At 40.4% G+C, this 20,073-nt stretch overlaps 2 long non-coding RNA genes across 3 annotated transcripts in view; both read right to left on the bottom strand.

Annotated features, from left to right (window-relative positions):
- Positions 1–8,253, bottom strand: part of LOC306804554 — a 30,683-nt gene extending 22,430 nt beyond the window's left edge. Inside the window, exon 1 of the long non-coding RNA XR_013774916.1 lies at positions 8,090–8,253. This is a non-coding gene — a long non-coding RNA (uncharacterized lncRNA). The remainder of the gene's footprint in view (positions 1–8,089) is intronic.
- Positions 8,254–14,398: 6,145 nt separating this feature from the next.
- Positions 14,399–17,811, bottom strand: LOC306804758. 2 transcript variants are annotated; one of them, XR_013774995.1, is made up of 4 exons: positions 17,771–17,811; positions 15,139–15,200; positions 14,650–14,703; positions 14,399–14,549 (listed from the first exon to the last, which is right to left on the bottom strand). It is a non-coding gene; the product is annotated as an uncharacterized lncRNA (long non-coding RNA). The 2 variants fall into 2 exon arrangements; XR_013774996.1 differs by lacking the exon at positions 15,139–15,200.
- Positions 17,812–20,073: the final 2,262 nt, after the last annotated feature.

The following is a 20,073-nucleotide window of genomic DNA, read 5'->3' as shown; positions in this document are numbered from 1 at the left end:
CATTTCAAAGTGCTACCAATAGAAAACAAAAAAGAGTTCCATTACCACATTACTTCCCAGTTGTAAACCTGTGCATGTAATTTTTCTTCAAAAACATTCAACCTCCTCTGGGAAGTCACCACCCAAGCAGTCTCAGTAGCAGCTGTCTGGGAGTTCAAGAATTTGGGTGATAAATAAAGGAAATCCTACAGCTGCTGACTCATTTCACACAAAGGTAATTGCAGATGACCTGAGCAACGTCCTGTCTTGAGCAAAATCAGGAAAAGTCATGGAAATGCACTGAGACAGGTTTCTGTTTCCCAGTGTGACAGCTGGTAGAACAAGCCATTGGTGAGAGGAAGAACATTCAGTAAAATAAGTGTACCACTGGCCAATGAGAAGTGAGAAGATGGTATCTGAAAATAAGAGAACAAGTCTAAAAAACAGACTGCAAGGTGGGTGGAGGAAAGTCCTTTAATTAGGGCAGACACACTGACTTTTGGAATAAAAAATGGTCAGGTCCCATTTTGTCCTCAAATGCTGTGTGGCCCTGTGCAACACAAGACCTGAGATCAGTCAGCAACACAGAAACTATGAGTTTGGGAAATCATAAATATTGCAAAATGCATTGCCAGAGGGCATTTATTTTTCATATGTTCCCATAAGTGGTAGGGTTATCTCCCCCAAGCTTGCTTTCACAATTAAGCACCATGATGTCCAAGAACAGCAGAGGAAAACCTGCACACCTCACACAAGATGCACCTTCAGGTTCTTCTGACTGTAAAACTTATACAAATTCAAATGGCATTACATAGGTTGAAACCACATCAGCCAAGAATTCATTCTCCTGTTTTCTTAGAGAAGTGATGGATTCAAAAGAACTAGTTCAGCTAGGGTACTAATTGGGTGCTTTGGAATCTTTGAAGTGATAATCTAACACCATCAGAAAATACAGATTTTCTCTGAAAAAAAAGCATAATCACAACAATACTAATGGTTCAGGAAATTTAAAGGGACAAAAAAAAGAAAGCTGGATTCTGTAGATGAGTGTAATTTTTGCATGCATTATCCAGACACCCTCTATCTTAGGAAAATATCTTTGCAAAACCAAAATGAAGTTAGGATTTTTCCATGGCAGTTTAGAAGTGCTTGAAGCTACTACTTCCATCAGCACACGAATGCTGGATAAAATAAAAGCAGGTGGTGTAGTAAAATATTTTGTGGATCAGATAGCATTGCATAGGTGCCCTTGATGCTGCTTTCCAAACCCAGTTGTGCAGTTGTCTGCACGTGGTTCTGAATGCTGCAAAACACAGAATCCCAGAACTGCCTGGGTTGGAAGGGACCTTAAAGGACATCAGGGGTGCTACCCTCTAGAGCAGGTTATTCAGGGTCCCATCCAAGCTGGCCTCCAACAAGTCTCATTGTGTATTAGCACATGGGGAAAGCAAGGTACAAATCTCAGTTTTATGGATCTTAGATGTCACAATATTGAGGGCAACATCTAAAAAATCCCTCTGAGACACATGTCAGCTCCTGATTTCCTCAAGGTGAAGAACACACTGCACCTAAGGTATTTATTGAGACTCTTTGCCTCAGGGCAGGATTTAGTAGGATCACTTTAGGATGAAGGCAACTGCATAAAGGTAAATTTCCTCCCAGATTTAGAACTAGCTTGATGAAGAGACTTATTGATTACTGATGAAATGCTAATACCATGCTAAATGTAATTTATTCAAGAGGTAGCTATGCTGTTAATGAACAGAAACATTACTATGCTTGAAATTTACAGGATGATGCAAAAAGTAAAGTCTATGCTCAAGGTGGTTTTGCAAGGTATTTGAAGATGTTCTTTAGTCAGAATAGTAGATGAAAATTCAGGGTTGCCATTTTTAACACTCTGTTGTTTCAAATTCTTTATTTGGTTGGAATACAGGAAAAAAGAAAGTTCAAAACAGGCAGTTTAGGGATCAGCCTGGTGTGGGGCCATCCACAGAGCCTGGGCAGGGCTTGGCTGCACTGCCTGGGTTTGCACCAGAGTCCTGGGATGGGGCTGGGAGCCCAAATCCTGGGATGTGAGCCCTGAGAAAGGGCTAAGTCAGCCTTGAAAGGGAGAGAAGAGCAGCTGACCTGCTGTCAGTGTGGTCTTCAGGGGAAATCTGTAGGTTTTGTGAGAACCACAAAACAGTCAGAGCCCAGAAAGGTCGAGGAACTTGAGGCAGCAAAGTCAACCTTTCTCTGTGGTACTAAAACTTTACATGGAAATTTTTGCAGATGACTTTTACCTCTCTGAAAATAGAAGCTGATAATGAAACTGTGGACTTGAATTTAATGATCCCAGTGTGAAAGGGCACCTATAAAATGATTTCTCCTTTTGTTGGCTGCTTCTAACCAACAGTTTAGAAAAACATAAACACTTGACAGCAACAAAAGTTGTCTTTTTTTCCCCCTGACCTGAATGCAGTAATTGCTACATTTATTTTATGATTCTCTTTTTGGAAAAAAAAATAAAATTAAATCGATGAGCAGAGCAGAGGGCATTTGAAGCCAAACAAGATAAGTGACAGATGGTCAGTGAATGACCACACAAAGTCATAACATCAGAGATCCTGGAAAGGACTCTGGTCCAGGCAATGAGTAACATGGCGTAGTTTCCTAATCTTAAGTAGGTACTTTTGAAGCATAACTCCAAAATCACCCTGAAGTATTTTTAAAACTCCTCAATATTGTGCCTGTGGGGGGAAGCTATTTTTTGTGTGTTGGCAGTGATTTCAGGAGTGAATTTTGGCAAACTCAGCTGAGTTCCCTCCCTGCACAGTATATAGTAAAGTTCATTATGATATCAAATACTATCAATTCTGTGCAGAATTAAATTTGATCTAATTTGGAAATGAATTCAAACTCTTAATATCCAGGTGCATCCTGGAATCAGATTTTTCTTGGTAATTAGTCCACGATTCCTTGATGGTTAATTTTAAAAATTTTGTACAAAACTCTTACTGTATTTTACATTACTGCTCTTTGTATGGAAAATATTTAACAAAGCAACAAATGGGTCCTCTAGCCTACTTTTTTTGTTAGAGGCCAAGAAACCACAACAATGGACCACAAAGATTCCCCCAGCTCATTCAGTGCTTTGCTCCTCAAGAAGCAGAATACCTTTTCAATCTCCAGGGCTGAAGCTCTGGAGAGTTTTGAGTGTTAAGAGTTTCTAATCTTTTATTCTGCTTCACTTATCTGGCAATACATATTCATGAGGAAGGTCATTATAGCAGCACCCAGTAGTGTGGCTCCAGTTTAGAGCAGCAGCACTCAGCCCTCAACAGCCAAACTCACAGAAGCTCAGCAGTCAGGAGAAAGCTATATTCTGAAACCTAATGAAACAAAAAAAGTTTTCACCTACATTATTGGGCTACCAGAGGGAAAAGAGCTTTCCAACTTATTTGTGTCTGTCTTCCTAGAGATTTTTAAAAGGCATTTTGCCTGGAGAGTGCTCTGGCAGGTGCTGCATACCTTTGTTTTTCAGCTGCCAGAGGAGTGCTGCACAGGGCAAGTGGGGACAGTGGGACAAATGTCATGGATTCAAAGAGCCTGGTCACCAAATTGCAAAGAAGAGAGGGCTGAAAAACAGTGTAAGGATCAGATTGGTTCTTCTACAGCTGTGGTCTGTGACCACTCCAGATGCTGGTAACAAACTTGATGGTACCAAAAAACTTTTGGACTAAGACAAACTAGCAGCTAAATGAGCTTTGATTAACAATTAGATACAGAGCTGAGATTTTAGTCCTGGGGACCCCCTCAGGCCACCTGAGCTTGAAGGAACACTCCAATCCTGTCCACTGGCCCCAAGCACAAACAAATGCAACATTACAGCATCCCTCCTGTAAATAGCACTTCTCAAATACCCAAAACACCCAGCTACCTTTCAGTTCCCTGCCTCACATCACTATTTGTACTCTCAGTGCAGTATAAAATAATTTTTCAAGTGATTTATAGTTTCATGATAGTAAAACTGTATGCAGTTTTAAAGACTGATCTATGCTAAATAAAATGTTTCTAGCAGTCAAACAGGCATACTTTTTAATATTACAATTAAGCATTTAACTTAGATTACTTTATCATTACTTATATCAATGCCAACACATTTCAGTGTATATTACTGTAGGTGCATTTAGATAAGTGAGTGGCAGCAAATGTATAACCAGTGTATTTCAATACCACAAACTGAATATTAGCTTCTTATCAACTGTTTTCCAAAGCATTCGTTTGACTCATTAGGTTTGAGTGCCCATGAATGCATGAGTCAAAGAACAACAAAAAGAACAACAGGGTGAGACAAAGGAGGCCATTCCTATCCCCCAGCAGGGAGAAGGAAGGACATTTCCTCCCATTCTCTCCTATTTGTGCCTCAACAGGAGGAACATGTAATGCTGCAATGCATTTTCCTGCAAGTGGCTACAGAAGCAAGTGAAAAGGAAAAACAATGGCAGTGAGGCCCTTGAGTGCAGTCTGGGGCTACTGATTCCCACTCACTGAGATCTCATTCTCACTGCCTCTCTAGGACCTGGTAGCTTCTGGAGGAATCCTGCCCCATGTTGGTATCTGTCTCTCATTTTGGAATGGAGGACCAAGTCTGGGTCCTGAGTGCTTTTACTTTCTTTGCTGCCAGCTTTTACCTTCTCTGCTCTGTGGGACTGGCTGCCTCTGCACTGCTGTCAGGGTCCCTCACTTTTATTTCAGTGATTTCAAGGTAAGATGTTACTGTTTTCCTATCACCACTGAGGTCCTGGAGACAGTTCCTGTACCTTCCCTCACTTAGCTGTGCTCTGCCTGTGGTATGGATCTGAAAGATTGCTTCTCCTCTGACCATCACCTTTCCTGCTCCTGACTCTGTCTGATGAATCTTCCCTTGGCCTCCAAACCCATCTGGTCATTGACCAGCTCACTGCAGGGTTACCTGAACTGCCTCTGGAGCATCCCTGCCAGCCTTGTGGCAACTTAATTTTAGATGTTTTTGAAGGAAGACATGATTTTCCATAGCTCAGATACCTTTATCAGAATATTCTTAATATTAAGCAATGATGACAGTCAATAAGTTAAAACTACCACCCTCTAGAGACTATTCAAAATTCAGTAACCTTGGCAACAAAATAAAAAGCAATTCTGATTTAGTTGTTTAAAATGGGGAAAATAAACCCTTACACATGTGAACATATTGATAACAGATTGGTTTAAGTTGTTCTTATTTTCCCAATTCCATGGCTTCCTTAAACATTCCAGTATTAGAAAATACCACGTTTTATTCATATAAAATTTGTTCTACATTACAGAACATCACCTGATCAGGAGAAAAAACCAAACACATCTCTCTGAAACAGAGTCAGAAAATGGTGCAAGAACCTACAGGCACTCTTGTCAACTGACTATAAACACAAAATAACAGTATGCACTCAGATGATTTTTCAAGGCAAACAGAGTAATCACTCATTATTATTTTCATATCTTATCTTTTGAAGACTCTCTAAACTTGCTCTATCCCCTGCAGAGCTATGCATTTCAGGGTAGGAATCAAAACAGGAACATTTCCCTCAGAGCTGAAGCTCCAGAAGATGAGCTGTGTGCTGAGACAAGTTGGTGAGTCTGGACAGTGCTGCTAAACATGGAAATATCTGGGACCAACAGGAAAAGCTGGGTGGCTCTGTGCCCCAGCACCACCAAGGTCCCTGGTGCTGCACACCTCCACAGGGCTTCACAATTGAATTTGGCTGCCTGAGATTTTCTTTTTGCTTTTGCAAATTATACCAAAGTATTACCCTCATTCACTTACAAGGCTTGAGGCAGTGAGCTCAGGCCATCTAACAGCAAACTGCTAAAAGTGCTGTATGCTTTCTTTTTTTTTTTTTTTTTTTTTTTTTAAGTTTGTTAAATAATTTGTTTCCCCAAGCTAGTGATAATATGGATTTGGAGCACAGCTTTCCCAGATTTATTAAATAAAGGGTTACCATTTTTCTTCTAGCAGAAACAATCAGAGAAAAGAAAGCTATTCTCCTCCACACAATGGAAAGCAGGATTATAGAATAAACACAAGGGAGATAAGAAAGGTGAATCAATTTAAATGACCTTTACTCAAGCTTCATTGAAACAAATGAATAAGAGGATTTATCTACCAGAAAATAAAGCGGAAATAAGAAAATAATGGCTAAACAGCAAACTAAAGGAAAAATTCTAATTATATTGAAAGAGATTTGCTGGGCTTTCTTAGTTTAAAATTAAAAACAGCTTAGAGTATGTTAAAACATGTATAGATTAAAGCTGAGCAAACATAATAAACCCACTTGGACAGCTAAGCTAGGAGTAGGATAGAATGCAGTGCTTGCAGCTCAGAGAGGGCTTTGCCTATTTGCACCATTAACTTTCTAAAATTTAGTCCTCCTACCTTATGGATCAACTGTTTTAGAGATTAATTGACTCGCTAATACCATAAAATCCTATTCCTTTATTTCTCACATAGGACAGAAGCCTAAATAGTCCACTGCAAAGCTAGTAAAAAAAAGCATATAAATGGAATTTTAATGGTGCCACAAGGAATAGCTGTGGGGCTCAAGGCCCAGAGTGTTGGCTAAGCCCTATCTTGGTGCACAGGGTCCTCAGCCTGACATTTTCCTGGCTGTGCCAAGCAGAGGCGTCCCTGGGACAAGTGCCAAGTGTTCAAATCCTTGCTGGAGGGTGCCAGACCGCACCAACATCCCAGCAGCTCCTGGAGCCCACCCAGAGCCTTTGCTGCCCACAGATGGCTCCACACTGCTGCTGGGCACCCTGAACAGCATCTGCCTTCCAGTGCTGGGCAGACCCTTACGTGGGTTGTTTTTTCCCCATAAATATTTTTTTCATATTTTTCAAAAAAAACACCTTAAATAAGCAAACTGCATCTGCAGTTCTTCCAGTGTCTTTTTTTGTTTGCTTAGCTTAAACCTTAAATCTTTGCCTCCTTTTGATATGACAATCAACCAACTAAGACCATTAATTACATGGTGATAAATTTCGTTCTGCACACAGATACCAGGGTAATAGGTTTAAGCAAAGTCATGGAATTTGGCAGCTTTCCTTTCCTAGCAAGATTATGTCAGTGCTCCTAAATCCATCGATCCAGTGAGACAGTAATTAGTTAATTTAATGAGAATCAAAGGATTTTAGCCAGCAGAATTTACAGTACTAACAAGACAGGTTATTTTTGGAAGCTGTTTCCAATAAAAACACTTCAATCAGCCAGTAAGGATATTGTCTCTTGATTAAAAAACAGAGCATCGTTTATCGCTATCACCGCAGGGTTAGGCTAAGGCTGGAAAATATCCTGTGCTTACACTGGTTTTGGCTACTGTTAGAGAGTGCCTGGTTTGTTTTAAGAACATTATTATGGATCACCCTTGTGAACATGCCCTTAGGATGCAGCCACGTGCATGAACAGTTCTGCTTCTTCTCGTTAATTATTTTCCCCCAGAGAGGAGATTTCTGCTGGTGCCTGATTGCTGTGGTTGCCAGGGGCAGTGCAGTGGCCAGGGGGAACAGGGCTCAATTGCAAAAGGCAGATTTGCTTCACAGCAAGATATGCCCAAGAAATATTGGTTTCAGCTGAGGGGCTCCACACAAGCCAAACATGCAGGGAAACTGTGTTGAGCTTGCATGATCCTGGAGAGTGCCTTTGCCATATCCCTAAAGCACCATCAATTGTTCTGAGGAGACATCCTGTGCTGGTATTTAATTTAACTCTGCAGACATGCAGCACTGCTGCTGCTAGCACAAACAATCAGAGAAGCCAAAACCATTTTACAAAAGAGCAAACCAAATAAAACCACCCAGGAGCCAACAAAAGGACAAATGCAGCCCATGAGCCTCTGTTCATTCACCTGTGCTACACAGGCATAGTATAAAAGATTCTGAGACAGACAGACAGCTGGACATCACCCACATCTCCCCATTCCCTCCCAGATTTTTGCTATGTTTTGCCTTGCTCTGGTAAGAATATATATTCTGTGGAGAAGTGTCTCCTGCAACTGCAAGGAGTCAGGTGCAAGTTTGTCTCCACAAAATGTGAATTATTGGCAGTGCATACCTTTGCTTCTGCAGACCATGCTTGCAGCACATGAGCTGTGAACAAAGGTGGGAATACTGCTCATCTCTGGAACTGGCTCTAATTCTGGCTTTCACCACAAATTCATGGCTCCTTTCTTGGGTGATTTTGCTTATTCTCCAGCACATGGATTGCCAACACTTCAGATGGCTCTAAGGAAGAAAGGTGAAGAAAGATGAGAAATATTTTTTGGCAAAACTTTCCCTACAATATAAATATTTAGAGGGGCATGAGTTCCTGAGGTTTATTTAAAAGCTTCTTCAATTTACAGTCAGCTCCAGAATCACTGCATAATATCCCCATCGTGGAAGTAGTCAGTTTACACATAAATATAATATCTTTTTCTTTTGTATTTCTCTTTGCTTACACAAAGTAGACATTTGAGTATAAAAATATTGTGATTAAATTGGGGAATTAGTTGACTGAGTACTTAAACAATTCCCCTACCAGAAAAATAAGAATTATTTAACTAAAGGAGTCAATGTCTTCTCTCAGGAAGCTTTAAAAGATTATTTAAATCTCATACATATTTAAAGACCTGCATAGAAGTTAATGGATTTTTAAAGAAAAACAAAACAACAATGTGTTTATGAGCAACAGCATCTTATCTTCTACTAAACCAATTAAAGAAAAGAGTAAATCCTATGTTGTGACTGTATTTGGAAATTACCTTGGTTGAACTAGATAGCATCTCTGTTGAGATGCAGTCAGGATTTTGCTGAAAATAACACAGATGTTTTTTAGCTTATACAAGTAAAGCTCCTGTTCTAGAAACATCACCTGGCCTTCCAGAATCAAGGTGAGGATGCAGGTTTCCCATCCTTCCCTTTCTTTGCTGTCAACAGCAGGCCCTGGCCAGTGCCTCATTCCCATGCTCATTTTACATGCCTGACACCCAGACCTTTATGGTTTAAAAAAGTATTAATAATATTTATGAGGGTTGAAAAAGAAACTAAATCTGATTAATTTTGTAAATAAAACTACTCAGTGCAATCACTTGTTTCTCCCTGATGGTGCCTGTGATGAATATCTAAAAGTGACTGAGTCTGTGAAATATATAAAAGTTTGTTTTTATACAGATCCTTGGGCATTTGGAGATGTGCACATATTCCAGCCCATGGAGTGGTGATTGGTTAGATGGGGCCTCACATGCTGTATCCTGGTCCCTTGTGAGGAAAGCTCCCCAATTTCTACAAAATCACAGTTCTGACAGAAGGAAAATAAATCCAAACATTTTCTACTTTTATCATTTGAAACTGCCTATTTCATTACTGCTCTCTGTGCTAAACAAGCTTTTTTCACTTGGGAATTAAGCTTGATTAGGAAGACAAAAACATCATTTGCACATATTGTTGAGACAAAATAGTGGTCTGATTTCATTTACTTCACCACCAAGCTGGTGTGCACCATATCAAAGTGAGAGGAGAGCAAAGACCTTGTTACCATCACCCTTGGATCTATAGGAAGTTTAGTGATGTGAATAATGGGGGGAAGGGGTTTTTGATTCTTTTCTCCAATGCTCTGCTTTATTCTCACTGAACACACTGACAAATGTTCAGATGAAACCTCAGCTGAAGGAGGTTCTGCAGAAATACTGGCCCCCCTAGCAACACTGTTACTATGCACAAGGAGTACATAAAACTTTATTCCCCTAAAAGACAGCGTTTGAGGAGGGAATAAAATTTTATATTCTTTTAAAAGAAAGATAAGGTGCTTGCAAATGTTTCACGTGCCTCTAAATATACTGTAAGCACAATTTGAATAGAGGCAGAATTCATAATATAAAGTTGGATTGATGACTGTGGCACAGAAGCAGATAACTTGGGGAACCAGAGATACAGATATTTTCTGTGAAAGGCACAGAAACCACTGTGAACAGAATTTCCACCACTATGAATCAGGAGAAAACAGAGCATCTGATTTTGAGTCTAGGGAAACAGAAGTAAAGAGGACAATAGCATCCACAATAAGCTATATGCTATAATAATGGAGCTATATAATGCTATAATAAGGGAGAGCTTGGATGGGGAAGGCTTTTGGCAGCCTGGTTATCACCCAGGAGAGACCTGACTGCACACAGAGGTGCTCCACAAAAGGCAGTCCTGCAAGAAAGCAGAGTGAACAGGAGAGGAAAAGGAAACTTTGCACTGGCCAGGTGAAGGGTGCACTCAGAACAGTGTGCCTCCAGGCTCAGCAGAGTACTAATGATTGCAGTGAGCTAATGAATAAGTGGTGCAGCTTATGAAGCATCCAGCAATTTTTTTTTTTAAACTGTGATTTATCCTCCAAACTCTTGCTAAGGAAAAATCCTGTCACTATACATCTTTAAGCAAAGTCTTTGAATGTGCTGCTTTTAGTGATGGCATATTTGCTCTTTATGGACCAGAGCTTTTGTGAGTTGGTGTGCAGTGCATGTGAGAACAGCTTCACTAAGGTACACAGGATTGTATCCTTAGACTTTTGGTCACCAGAAACAGAGAGGTTCTTTCTTTTTCAACAGCATAAATGCACACAAAAATCTGCTGAGAACTTAACTAAGGGTCTTCCATGCTGATATCCTGGGAAGAAGGAGTCAAGCTCTGCCGCCCTCCATCACTGTGAAACGGGCAGGGCTCTGGCACTGAGCAGCTGCAGTGCACAGTGAGACATTCTGATATTCAGAAATGCTTATTTTGCACCCATATTTCCCATGGAAGCAGAGGTCTGAGTCCCAGATAGCTGCACAGTGGAACCCCAGCACTGCTGCCATCACCACCTGACAGGGACATGTGCCCACCAGGCTCACCAGCTTCTGCCACATCCTGACAGAAGGAATATGAACAAATCTTAGGAAGAAATGTGGGATTTTTTTTTTCTTTTTTCCACCTCTAAAAAACACCCTTTCCAGCAGCAGGCTTTGTGGCTTGTTTTACTTTTCCAGCTGTGCAGACTCAGTGCAGATGCAGCCTAAGGTAGTGATTTTCATTTTGTACACCCACATTCACAAGTCTCTCTCATTGTTCGTGCTTCCAACAGAGGTTACCAATTATACTGCGTGTTGTACATGACAACTGTTTACAAAAAAAAATTACATTGTTTATATATTTTTCCTACAGTTAACAAATTATCTTAAATGTCAAGTTGCTTGATACAGAAATAAGGGAGCCTACTGTATGCTTTAAAGCCCTACAATTGTTGGTGAATTGCACTCAGCATAGAATTATAGATATAATTCAGAAGGAAAACACTTTCCCAAGGGATTCATCTGACATCATAAACTATGAAAATGAAGGCTTAACCATTTATAAATGTCAGCAGAACAAAACCACTGCATTTTTTTAAACACAGTTAGTCACATGCAGTTAACTCTTTAACTCTTGCACTGTACTGCTATTGATTTCTGATTGATTTCATAAAATTAATTTGATAGCTGTTCATTTATCATTAATTGTGTTGTGAGCTTCTGCTGAGAGGGGATTGAGAGCACAAAGGAGGTTGGCTTACAGACTGGACCCAGCAATTTTTGGCATAATGAGCAGAAGTGAGCCACATCTTTCACTCTGCATGTATGAACCATCCATAGCAATCATGCTTGTCCTCACCACTGTCTTCTGTGCACTCTGGCAGCAGTTTTTATCAGCATGAGGCATTGGAGAGAATCAGTGCTTTCTGTTTTCATGCAGAGGTGCTGCCAGCCAGGGGCTGTGGCTGGCATGCAGTGCAGCTCAGGGCAGCAATGAGCCAGCAGCAGCTCCTCTGCTCAGCCTCTGCTCTGTGGCAGGAGCATCAGCACAGCCAGCCCATCTCAGCTCACTGGCAGCTTGGTGAACCCCAGCAGCTTCACATAACACTCACCACCCCAGGAAGCTGGTGATGGCACACTAGTCTCACTGACCAGTGCCTTTTCTCCTCAAGGCTGATTCCCTGTTGGGAAGATGATGTGACCCATCTGGAAACTTGGCTGTATGTATGGTTGCCACTTCCCCTCATCCTCCTAATAATCTTCCATTAAAAATCCAACTCTGGTGGGCAAAAGTGCCTCATTTCAATGGCGTTGTTTTCCTCCTGGAGTCCCCTTTGCTCACATAATATAGATGAGAAGAAGATGGTCTCCTGCTTCCATGCCTATTACTTTGCTTTCTGACACTGCACTGTTTCAGCAGAGGGAGAGTATGGTCTCTTCCACAAAGTAACAACTTGTTGGTACTTGGTAATTCTGATATTAATCCTTGTTTTTTCCAGGGTTACAATGGCAAATCATAAATATTTGCTCTGGTCTTAATAATGAGTATCAATCTAATGTTGCAGAAGGGCCTCAGTGCTCTTGCCTGTACTCACCCTATTTCAATGGAGTAGCAAATGGGATAGATGATTTACCAAAATTACCCTGGCAAACCATAACCTATCTCTGTATCACACTTCAGTGGTGCCTTTCTGTGCTTTTCCAGCAGCAGATCATCAGCCACTGCAGAAGAAGCTTTACTATTAATTATGATCGTAATGTGGTGTGATTTGCACTTGCTTCATACATATTGCATATTTCAGATGGATAATAAGGGGAACAGTGTAAATACCCAAAGAAAAGGCATAATAATTATAATACCTAGACAGAGATTCCAGAAGGAGAGAGACAAATATAGTTGTTGAGAAATATTTTGGGGAAATCTGAACCAGACAGTCTTAACAAAACTGACTGCAGAAAAAGGAATTAGAACAGCCCCAAGAACCATGTCATTTCCAACCATTTCCTTTCAACTAACTTGTGATTTAGAAGATGAGCATCTTATGCAGACTGGCATTAGAAATGAGGTTAAATTGGAAGGAGAGAAAGGAGAAAGGAGGGAAAATGTTCAAAATGAAGGAAAGGTGAAAGGGATGCATGCATTAAAAGCAGTAAATTGTCACTCAAGACAGTGACAGGACTGTGACAGATAAACAGAAGGATTTTTTCCCCAACAATAGAAACATTTCAAGAATGTTTCACTGTCTCTTCTTATTTACATTAATACGTATTTGACCATTACAGACTATGGAAATGACAGTAATAATGTTCTTCAGCTACAAGGACAATCAGTGTTTATGAAGGAAGATTGGGCTACAGCCTCCCAAAATCTACAATTAGCTGATGACAACTGAATGGTCCCAGTCAAGCCCCTGCACTCCATGTGTGCCTTTTCTACAAAGTGAAGATTGTACTTGTTACAGCTTCTTTTCTCTGAGCATTTTATATGGGATATCAGCTCATATATCAGATCACATTTCATTATCTTTTATGGTAATTCTTGGGCCATATATCATATTCTCTAATAAATCTTAGCTTTGCCAGCCCAGCAGAGTATCATAATGTTACCTTTCAAAACACTGCTTTTAGCAGTGGGTACACAGGGCTGCATCTTTCACATGGGCTTTTCTGCAGTTTATCAAAATGAAACATGACATCTACTGTAAGTGATATTCCCATTTAGTGCTTAATGATACATCTGCTTCCTCTCATCCACAAATCCTGATGGTTTGCTAAACAGATATTTTGTTTAGTGACAACCTTTATGCCAAACTAAGGGTTTGTTACCTTCAGCCTATCAGCAATGGAAGCTGATGCAATTATGAGTTGGGACTATGAGGCAAAGTAGCTCAGGTATTACAACAACAACAAAAAAACGTGCTTGCAAATACTGGATTTAACACCACACTGACTTCCAGAAAAAGAGATTAGCTTTAAAATTTTAGGTGCCATCAAGCACTGTTATTGTTTTCCAGTCTAAGAGTGTATAAAAGAGATGCTCTGCCAAAAATAACTTGACCAAGAAGCAACCATTATTGGCATAGAAAATGTGAGAGAGAATATAATATCTTCCCATTGGCTTCTGGTATACTTGAATAGTCATGTGGACACATTCAGAATTTCATAGGATTTGGGGCAGTAGAGCACAGAAAAATCTGTTGTGCCCTGTTCCACAGTCTCTGGGCTGGTACCACTCCCTGCTGTCCAATGGGAACCAGGGCTCAGCATCCAATATTTAGGAAATCAGTTTCCAAGGATTTTTGACAGACAGAAAATTCAACTTACAGTAGACCTACAGCATGGTGTAATTTTTGCAAGTTTAGCTAAAAAAGGACTAAATACAATTTATTCATTCTGTCTAAATTAAATTTATATATCTTATTTTTGTTTTCCTCTTAGACTGTAAAATTTTTCAAAGAAATTTTCTGAACTTTGATAGAATCAGTGGATGTCTCAGTGATACAAATGAACTCTTGCCTCCACTGAGACAATAACCTGAAGGAGTTAATCATACATGGTTTTGTTGTCACTCACCCCCCTCTCTGACAATACATTGAGCTCTTACAGGCTGACCATGATCCCAAGCATCCCAGGGACAGGGCCTTGTCAGAATAAAGTTGACTTCTGAATGACACTCCAAATATTAAGTTATCTGAGGTTCTACTGGAAGAAGGCAGAAAGCTTATTTGTTGTGGGCCTTTCACCTGAATTTCCAACTATTGCCATGCTGACACCAGGTTAAAGGAAGAAGACAAATCATTATTTTTATCTTACCTGTCACTCTCCTTGGAAAGCTGATAGCTTGAGTCACACCCTCAGAACCATGTTTTGGCTCCTGTTCCAAAGTAGAAAGCACCAGTTCATTATTTTGAAAGACTGTTGGATATTTAAAGCGAAATTAATGGTTTTTTAAATATTACATCTTCTAAGTGAAAATGTATAGCCATTTGAGAAGACAGTATCTACATCCCTACCTAAAGTGTCTAGCTCTGCTAAGTTCTCTTTCTGGAGGTTGATCTTTTCCTTCCTGACACCCCAGGAAAGCAGGAAATGAGGCAGTCATGATGAGTGCAGCCATTTCTACACATCCCATCCTAGACTGGGGACTGAAAGCTGGATCCTCTCTCCTGTCCCACCCAGGCCACCAAAATGGTGCTTTTGTCTCCACAGTGACACTGGTGTTTTAGCTCAGCCCTCTGCCACCACTCCAGCTCCACTGCTCTGTGCCAGGGCACAGGGGTGCTGCTTGGAGCTCAATCACCATGCTAACATTGCCTTCCATTTCCATTTGCTCTTCTCCAAACTGGTTTTACTTTTCTCCCTCCAATTCAGCTGACAAATGAAGAAAAAAGGTAACAAAAACATCCATTACATCAGATGTCCCATGCAACTCTAGTTCTTTGCTCCATTCTCAGACTCATCCTGGAATTGCCTGAAAACCTCTGTAGTTATTAGGGAAATCCACTTCACAGAGACAGAAATCTCCAACTCAGCAGCAGAAGTTACATTAAAAAAAGTGTGTCTGTGTAAAGCTCTTTTGATGAAAGCAAAATGTGACAGCCAAATTGCCTCCTCTCATCTGTGTTCCTCCTTGGCCTGGCACACACTTCATGAGGTGAGTGGAAGGGTTCCCATTGATGTCAGAGGGCTGGGGATCCAGTTCTTGATGTCTGTGCTTTAAGGGGCAAGAGAGAAAGAGCACCTTTGTACTGCCTCCATCTAGGTAATTTTAATTGTGCAGTGGAGTGAAACAGCACCTGGACCTAAAGGAGAGAAAAGGGAATGTTAAAAGGGGGCTGAGAAGTGCTGCAAGACAGGAGGAACTGCCCATCAGTGAAAATAATGAGGAGACTAGGAGGTGAGTCTGGTGTGCTTTTTAGAGAATGTTTAAAGAGCTGCTGTGTCTTCTCTGTTTAAGCTTGGTGTTGATTTTGGTTAATGTGTCCAGTGGATGTGCATGTCCTTCCTCACTGACATGGAGACATCCATCCTCCCCAGCTCTGCTCCTTGTGGGCAGCAGCTTCTGGGTAGACACCCCTTTTCTCCTCTGAAAAACCTCTCCTGCCTTTCTGTGCTGAGAGACTCCCTAGGGATGATGCAGGGCAACTCCCCCTTCCAGTCTCCTGTAGGAATTGCCCCCACATCAATTACCTGAACATGCTGCACACCCCTGAGGATACAGGGAGCACGTGCCTAGAGGATTAGCAAGGGCTCCATGCCACAGGGAGCTGCAGCCACTGCAATTTTCCCTCAGGACAGGGGATCCAGTCTATCCTGCTGCTTGATCCTTACAATAACCTCTATATTTTCCTGCTTGCAAACCACTCTAATTTTCTGAAGATTAAATTCTCCATTAATAACGAAGGAAATCAGCTTTCTTGCAAGATGTTTCTTTAGCCTTTCCCTTGGCTACAAACAAATGTAAGCTTTGAGAAGCTGTCTTTTAGCAGGAATGCCTGAGACTTGGAAATGCTCTACTCTTACTGGTATTACAGGTCACTGCCCTTCTCAGCACTTAGCAGAGCTGAAACACTAAATAACTTGTTATTTCTGTTTGGAAATGTGTCTGTGCTTGCACCCGCTAGTAACCCCAGTGTAGCAAGGCAAGATTAAACATTCAGGCAATTTAGCTTAGTTCCAGTTCATTTTCAATTAACAGGAGAAAATCCTCTCAGACATAATAGGCTATTTCTGGTTGGAGGTTAGTTTATTTGTCTGACTGAAGTTAAGTATTTGGGCTTACAAGTTAAACTCACTAATGTTGTCACAAATTGAGTTTATTAAATAAAAAAACGTTCAGAAAAAAGCACAGAAAATTCAAACACTGATTTCAAAGGTATTTCCCCTATTCAGGTGGTTTTAAAGTAGTAAATACCCTTAAATAAAATCTATACCAACTGTTTCAGGGAATAAATTGTAGAATTAGACACAAGGTTTTATTTCCAAACCTCTAACCTCTCTATATATTCATTTACTTTACTTAGAATGTAAAGTCTGCTGTGGACCCATTCTGCTTGTCTTTTCTGATACCATGACAAGCTGGGAAGGTTTATGCAAATTCCCATTTTCACTAACATAAGATGTCTGAAGACATCTTCCTGACTTTATAGCAAGACCAATATGAATCCAAGGAAATAACGAGGTTGGCTGGCCAACACTTTCCACTGAGGTTTAATATTTTGTCATCAAACAAAAACCAAAAATCAGACTCCTCACAATGTTGATATTAATTTGTTAGGGGAGGCAAAGATTCCTCTTCATATGGCAAATGAAGTCCAGCAGTTTTCACAGGTAGAATATCAGAAAGTGTAAGGGTGGAGAGTAGAGTAGATGCACATCAGGATTTTTTAGTAAAACCTCATATAAATACCTCAACTGGAAAACACACATATCTCTGTTGAACTGGGTTTTCTATTAAGGAATCCTTTCCACATGACCTTTCCCCAAAGCCAAAAGAACTCAGACTGGAACTTCGTGCTTTACCCATTCCCAAGCTGCTAACTTTATGCTTTTATGTGTTTCTTGTGTTCTGTCTTTGAAAATTTATAAATCCATCCTTAATTCCCTCCCCCCACAGAATCATAACATCTTCTGTAAGAGAAAAAGACCATTGATGGGCACATATCAGCAAGCTGCACTTAGAAAGGTGCAATGAAAGAAAGAAGATAAGAAAAAAAGCATGAAAAATGCAGAAAGAGCATTTATAAGCAGTCTGATGCACTTTTGGTTTACACATCTGGCAAGAACTCTGATAAGAAATAATGAGAAAGTTACAGAGGTATGAGTGCAGAGGATATTTTGCATCTGTGAGAAATGCAGGAAAAAATCCCACCATTCTCATCCAAATTGTTTTGACAGAATTAAAAAGGAAAGCATCATAAACAAGAAAGCATCATAGTCACCTTTCCTCCAGCAGTTCTCACTGACCAAGCATTTCCTCTTGGAAAAATTCTATCCAGATCCTCAGAGACACAAAATGCTCCAGTTCCAGGGCAACCTGTTCCTAGGAAATCAATTGAAATGAGAACAATAAACATTTAAGATGGTTGGGGAGCTAATGATCCTCTTACAGCCCAAAGACACCACAATTATAGTAATCTTTACACAAGACTGAGGACTGCAGCTCCTACCCTGAGCACACACATGGGAATCCTCCCATGGGGCTGGGTGCTCCAAGGTGACACAAGAGAGCTGTACCAGAGAGAAATGTGGGACAGCCTCTTGTGGGGTGGAAGTGGGGTCTTGTTGGTGCCATGCTCATGGTAAATGGACACATCTTGTTGTCTGGAAGGTATTTTTGTCCTTTTTTTTTGTCATTTCTGACTCAGCTGTACATTATGTCGGCATCTTTGTACTTTGCCATCCTCCCCCTTACAAAATGGAAAGATGAGGAGACAGGGACATGGCTGGCTGCATCTTGGTACAAAACCTTGTTGTGGGGGCAGGTTTTTCCTACAGAAAGCTGCTTCTTTGGGGTGGGGTTTGCTATACAAAGCTGCCTTGGTGCCCTGAGACCCAGCCTCTCCCATCACCTGGCGATTTCTCAGACTCCAACCAGGAAATGCTGATAAGGTTCAGATGTGAAGTTGGCAGCCATAAGTCCCAGTCATGCTCTGCCTGCCAGAAAGCTTCAGAAAACCAAACATACTGAGATTTAAAGTGTATCCAGTGACAGAAGTTTGATTTTTCTTTCCTTTAACAAATCTATTTAGTTGTTCTGGGTAGGTAAACACCAGTTCAAATCACACACTTTTGGATTCACACCTGAGTCAGAAATATTTCTCTGGTTTTCTAATTTTATCCACTTGTACTGCACAGGTTGTTTATCTTCTGCATTCTTGCAGCCCACTTCTGTTTGCTTCGTGATTTGTCTCTGAGCACACTGCTGTTCCACCTTCCTAAAAATATAAACTCTTAATTTGCCCATGGAATGCTCTGCCACCCACCACTGCAATTTATAAAGAGCTGTCACCACATTCAAGTGCCAATCTTCCTCAGTGAGCAAGTGCTGCTCAATGGTGCTATACATCCTCCTGAAACCTCAGATTCTGCACTAGGTCTGACAGACCCAGCCTAGGATAAGAACATTTTGAAGTCCAAAGTGGATGGATCAGACTGGAATCTCCTTCTGGAAGAGTCCATATGTCCCATGGACTGATTTTTCTGTCTGCTTCTCCATAATCCACCTTTACCCTAAGAATTAGTCTCTGTTTTTCATCTGCAGAAACAGAGTGCCATAAATAATTTACCATCTCCCTGCTTGCAAGTAGGCCTCTTTCTAGAAATTTCTGCAAACAAGACATTTATCAGGTGCTTGGCATATGTTTTCCTCCTTATTCTGCTTGTTCAGAGGCCCCTCCCTCCCAACAAAACAAACCAAAAAAAAAGTGACATACTCAGTCCAACAGGAAATTTCTGTTATTTACTTCAAAAGGCATCAAATATGAATTTTGAGCCAGAATACTAAAGTGACCCATTCTTGATGAAAAAATTTCACTTGAGTAACTGTTTTAGAGTTATACTGAAAGAATTAGCCAAAGCTTACCCTCCCTCCCAAATACAGAATTACAATTTACGCTTTTATACAATTTTTAAAGACCTCCTAGTCCTCAAAACACAGAATTAAATGGTAGTTTATAAACTATCTCAAAGCTTAAACCACATATTTTGCTTTAATTACTGACTAAATAAAGAAAAAAATTGTAGAAAGTGTTCTCTGTAAAATAGGCAATGCATTTAAGAATATTTATCACTCTTTAAATGTACAGATCATAGAAACTCTTGTTAAATACTGCTTTTGTCTGCATTTCTAATAAAAGCTAAGGTTTGTATAGTAAATTACTTTAAGCAGTGAACAGACTTAAGTCAAAACTGATGCAGTTTGTCTTTGCTAATCAAAAAACCTCACAGAAAATCCAATGACAATCACCACTGCAAAACCCCAGCACTATACTCTGCTTATGAAAAGAAACCAAATGACTTCTCAGAAAAGAAGATGGGCATCTCAGCAGAACCATTTTAATCTGAAAAGTAGCAAATGGTGTGACTGAGTGATTTGACTCCAAAGCAAAATTTATGCAGTGAGGACTTCTGGGAACATCTGGGCAATGCTCACTCCAGAGCCCAGGAAAAAACTCAAGCAGTTTTTTTTTTTTTTCCCCCTCAGAGATTCTTTTGAAAAAAAACACAAACCACCCCAAATCTG

Source organism: Erithacus rubecula (assembly GCF_903797595.1).
Source record: "Erithacus rubecula genome assembly, chromosome: 8".
NCBI lineage: Eukaryota > Metazoa > Chordata > Aves > Passeriformes > Muscicapidae > Erithacus > Erithacus rubecula.
This window is presented reverse-complemented; position numbering and strand designations above follow the sequence as displayed.